Genomic DNA, 5373 nt, shown 5'->3' with positions numbered 1-5373 from the left:
CGTCTCTACTAAAAAAATACAAAAAAAACTAGCCGGGCGAGGTGGTGGGCACCTGTAGTCCCAGCTACTCGGGAGGCTGAGGCAGGAGAATGGTGTAAACCCGGGAGGCGGAGCTTGCAGTGAGCTGAGATCCGGCCACTGCACTCCAGCCTGGGCGACAGAGCGAGACTCCGTCTCAAAAAAAAAAAAAAAAGCAAAAATTAGCCAGGCATGATGGCGAGTGCCTGTAGTCCCAGCTACTTGGCAGGCTGAGGCAGGAGGATCACTTGAATGCGGAAGGCAGAGGTTGCAGTGAACCAAGATCATGCTACTGCACTCCAGCCTGGGTGACAGAGCGAGACTCCATCTCAAAAACCAAACACACACACACAAAAACAAAACAGAACAAAACAAAAAGGAATGATTGAATGGGTAGGATACTTTTTTTTTTTAATAAGCGTCTCCCTCTGTTACCCAGGTTAGAGTACAATGATGTGATCTTGGCTCACTGTAACCTCTGCCTCCCGGGTTCAAGCAGTTCTGCCTCATCCTCCAGAGTAACTGGGACTACAGGTGCCCGCCACCATGCCTGGCTAATTTTTAATAGAGACAAGGTTTCACTGTGTTGACCAGGCTGGTCTCGAACTCCCGACTTCAAGAGATCCGCCCGCCTCAGCCTCCCAGAGTGCTGGGATTATAGGTGTGAGCTACCACACCTGACCTAGAACACTTTTTGTTTCACCAAACAATGTAATTTTATTTCAATAACATCTCTATCTGATGTTCCTCTTTCCATTTTATAAATTGAAGCTCTAGTTCTAATAGACTCATGAGTCTTCTGGTCTCTTTACAGTGTGCTCTGTTAGCCCTCACTTTGTAACATTTTTCGTCAGATGAAGTTAACACAAATCAATATTTCTTCCTCTACAAGACAGGCTGACATTCTGATTTGGAAATCTTCATTGAAGAAATTTGGCTTATATTCTTGGAAACTTCAGGCTTGCATAACACTTTGACTTCTAGCTTAATTCTTGTGGAATCTTGGGGTTCAGGCCCTTCTCCTCAAGTTCTTTCTGTGGCCCAGCCAAACCTTGCGCATCCTTCCAGCCCAGCTTAAGCCTTCCTTCCTCTGTGACGCCTACTGCCATAGTGATCTTGTCCTTCTACCTGCTCCTCAGAACTTCATTGTCTTTTCCACTCACCTGGTGCCTAATCGACTGTACTGCCTTGTCATACCCTTCGTATTTAGTCAGAGCATCTGTTTCAACCAGCTTGTAACCACCTTCAGACGGGAGGCCCACAGTGCCTAAAACAGTAATAATAATAATAATAATAATAATAGTAATAACCAGCATTTATTGAGTACTTACCATATGCCAGGCCCTATTCTAAGAGCTTGTTATGGATGACTTCAGTTAACTTTCACCCATTCAAAGGGGATAGTGCTGTTACAATCCCACTTTCCAGATAAGGAAGCAGAAGACCAGGGGAGTTGGGTCAGTTAGCAGAGCCAGGATTTAAACTCAAGCACTCTGAGAGCAGAGCCTGAGCCACCCTCAGCCCCTACACTCTGCCGTGGCACTGGGGGTGCAGTAGTTGCTCAATATAGCTTTGTTGAATGAATGAAAACATGGAGGCTTGTCCTGTGCAGGAGAGAAACCTCCAGAGGAGGCCCTGTTCTGTTACACTTACAGCTTTGCTGTTTGCCATCACTACTTGCACATCATTGCTGTTGTTTCAGGAGCAAGATCCTGTGTGGTCCAGGAGGGAAAAGAGGTTAGGAAGTGAGATGCCCACACCCCTCTCCTGCCTTCCTCCCTTGCAGGTTGGGCAGCGAACAAGTTGGGGCAGCTCTTCTTCCTACCACCCCTTGCCTCAGAGCTAGCCAGCAACCTGGAGCAGGGAGAGGTGGAAAGGAAGGCATGGGGGGCAGCGACAGCTTCAGGATCACTGGTTCCTGGGGCCCTTGCCTTCTGAGGCTCAGTCAACCGGATGTTCCTTTAGCTTGCCGGAATTTGGCCGGATTTACAAAGATAAGATCAATCTGACCCTTAATTCCTTAAATGTAATTTATGGGCTTGCCTCCTGTGTGCCACAACACGTCTGGCTATCCAAAATCTGGTAATTATTTATGTAAACACAGGATCCTGCCTTTGTGGATTATAATTGGACTTGAACAGCAAGAAGCAGGGACTTACACAGTTGGGGCTGCACTGAAACCCTTCTTTTGAAAACACTCACCTGAGCCTTTGAAATCTTCCCTGTGGCTCATGGATGGCTTTAACCAGACCAAAAAAACATTCTTTTCTCCTCCTCCTGCAGGCCTGGGCAAATTTGTTCCCAAACACCACCAGGTTTTCTAGGTCCTTTCAGAGGATGGGCTGAAGATACCCCGTCATCTGGACTGGACTGAGAGGACAGGTGCCCTGGGAGGGAGCCTCCATGGATCTCCTCATTGTCTGTTGGGACATGAATTTTTATACCCCCTCTAAGAAGAAACAGGATTAGGAATTTTATGCTGTTTGGAAAAGAGGAGAGGTGGCTGGCACAAGAGAAAGATCTTTGTTTTTTATTCATGCTGTGAGTTTCCCAGGAGCCTTTGCTGTACATACACACACAAGAGCCAGGAGGATTAGAGGAAAGAAAATGAGTTGATTGAACCAGATGGTTCAGGAAGCACTCCCAGGAGGCTGCTGGAATGGATGAATCTGTGTCTTTAAATAACATTAATTTCAGAAAGGCCCAAATTGTTTCCTAAATTACTACACTGAACTCTTACCTTTCATCTGTTTTTATGGCACCTCTCTGATTGAAGGCAGGAGCTACTGCTTTCTGACAAACAGCTTTGAAGAAATCCCTCATCCTTGGTGAAGCTGGTAAGGAATTGTTTTCCTGAAGGAAAAAGAAATCCTTAAGAATCCAAGTGCTTTGAAAAACAGATTTAGGCAGAAACAAGCACCCCTGGGTGATCTGAACAAGCTACCAAGTTCTAATGCCAGCTGAGACACTCATTTCCTCAGTGGCTGGGGGCAAACCACTTAACCTCAGTTTCCCCATCTGTAAAATGGGGTTAATAATGCTTACCTGCTGCAGGAGTGCTGTGAGGTTTTAATTGGGTAATGGCTATGGAGCCCTTTGATGTAGTAAGTTTTATTAACTTGTAAGGGGTTCCCTAAGGCCAGAAAAAGCAGTTAAATCCAAGAGAGAGAAGAAAGGCACTGAAAGGAAAGCAAAGCTCAGCTAAGTGTTTCACCTCCAGCTCCAATTTCAGAAGTGTGGAGTCCAGCTGCTCCACTGTGAGTGGAAAGCAGTGACTGGGGCTGGGGACTGTCTGAATAGCATAGGGGAGGGAAAGCTTCAGGGTCATCTCAGAGGGAGCTTGGCTTTCAGATTGTGAAGGGTAAAGGTAAGCAAGTAGTCTTGCTTGATCAAACCAGGATCATTCTCTGGCTCCACTGAGGTTCTTTGCTAAGAACCTTCTCCAGTAAGAGAATTATTTTGCTATTAATCCAAGGTCCTTACAATTGAATTTAGAAACCCCTAGCCTCTGGCCTTCTGTTTCCCAACAATTAAATAGAGAACTGGCCTCTAGCCAGGGTTGCTGACCAGAGAAGAGCTGGAAGGACAGCACCAACCAAAGGTCAGAAAACTGGGGCGTTTTCCAAGCTCCACCATTCACAGCCAGGCAGACCAGCCTAGACTGCTTGGCCAGCTCTGTGCTTCAGTTTCCCACTCCATAAAATTGATTGCCGTTAAAGCCCAAATAATTAAGATTTGGAACGTGAAACGCACTAAAATGATAAAGAACAAACCCCTACTCGCCTTTCAGTAAGTTAAAAAAAATCAATTATTTGAATAATTTTACTCCAAGCCAACTCATTCAGCATGAGAGACCCCATGCTCCTCTTCCTCCTTTCTGACTTTTGTTGGGTGCCCACCACACAGCCACGGTCATTCAGCATCAGCTACATGAACACAGCCCAGGAGGGTAATCAACTTGTCCTGGTTTGCCTAGACTATCCTCGTTTTAGCTCTGAAAATCTCATGTTCCAGGAGCCCCTCCTAATCGCAGGCAAACTGGGATGGTTGATCACCCTAACATGTCCTTGGGCTGGTTGGAAAGTGCTGGCTACATTTCCTGTCAAGCAGTTATTGACCTACCATGGGCGTATCTTAGGAAAAGGGGCGCAGTGGTGTGGCAGAGGTGAGGGAGTCCTATGATCCAGGCTGTCATTCCTGGCTCTGCCTCTCTCTACTGACTTCAGATCAGACCCGTGGCCTCAGTTTCCTCACCTGCAAAGGAAGGCGGTGTGACATGATGCCTTTTCACCTTTCCTCCAGGAGACATGGCTGCAAAGACACGCCCATCAACTTGCCCAGCCCCAGGGGGATGCTGTGTGCTTTGCAATGAGTGGCGAAACACAAAGCGTGGGGACACACTGGGGACCAAAGTCCATCCCTGCTTGTGGGATTCAGCTCCTTGGTGCCCACTGATTCCTTTAATGCTCTTTCTTTGTGAGAAGGAAGCATATGGGTGGGAATGTGTCAGCCCTCAACTAACCAGTTGAGTGTTGTACATATCTCTTTAGATCACTTTCCTTCCTAAAATGAGCACATTATATCCCTGAGATCTGAAACTTGATTTTTCCAAGACTGTGTTCAAGTTTGGCAAAATGAGCACTGAGTCCAAAAATTAAAGCAATTTAAAAGACCCACTGTTTCCCTTATCATAATTTAGGCTACACATTTTTAGTATGGTTTTCTATTCCTGTGTTTTATTTTACAATATAAAGAAAAATACCTGCTGTAAAGGAAGTAAAATTCTATAAATTATACATATGTTTTGTCTTCATTGTCCAGATTCTCCAGCCAGCCTATTGCTTGGATATGCCCTTTGTTCAATCCATGTAGACAGAGGAAATAATCAGGGTTGGGATTGTTTTGATGGAGGTGGCTTTCTTTTGGGGATTGATTCTTTTAAAATGCCCGTGATAGGCGCTTATCTTAATAAAACAGTCTTCTCGTGACAGACCGGAACCTGGCTTTTATAGCATTAAAAAAAGTAATTTACATCAAGAAGAAATGGGAAACAGTGATTGAATCAAAGCCACCCTGAGCAGCTTGCCCCTGCTCTGCCCCATCTGAAAACAGCCCTGTTTCCATTTCACCGCTGAGCTCAGCCTGCCTGCTCCAGACGTCCAGACCTCGCACTCTATAAATTGTCTCTGCCCTTGCCCCGGAGTTGCTGACTATATGTATTTTTGGGCCCAGCATTAATTCCCTCATCCTTGGCTGGTGACATTAAGATTTGTAACTGATAGAATGTGTTTTTAATGTATTTCCTGCAGGTTACTATTAAAGAAATCTAATTCTTCTGAACTTGCAAAAGGTTCT

At 45.5% G+C, this 5373-nt stretch overlaps 1 long non-coding RNA gene across 1 annotated transcript; it reads right to left on the bottom strand.

Annotated features, from left to right (window-relative positions):
- Positions 1 to 687: 687 nt before the first annotated feature.
- On the bottom strand, positions 688 to 2865 carry LOC108516237 (uncharacterized). The gene is made up of 3 exons (XR_001881746.1): positions 2759 to 2865; positions 2221 to 2438; positions 688 to 1285 (listed from the first exon to the last, which is right to left on the bottom strand). It is a non-coding gene; the product is annotated as an uncharacterized LOC108516237 (long non-coding RNA).
- Between the last annotated feature and the right edge of the window lie 2508 nt (positions 2866 to 5373).

Source organism: Rhinopithecus bieti, unplaced genomic scaffold (assembly GCF_001698545.2).
Source record: "Rhinopithecus bieti isolate Rb0 unplaced genomic scaffold, ASM169854v2 scaffold_36553, whole genome shotgun sequence".
Classification (NCBI taxonomy): domain Eukaryota; kingdom Metazoa; phylum Chordata; class Mammalia; order Primates; family Cercopithecidae; genus Rhinopithecus; species Rhinopithecus bieti.
The sequence above is the reverse complement of the archived record's forward strand: the minus strand, read 5'-3'. Positions and strand labels throughout refer to the sequence as shown.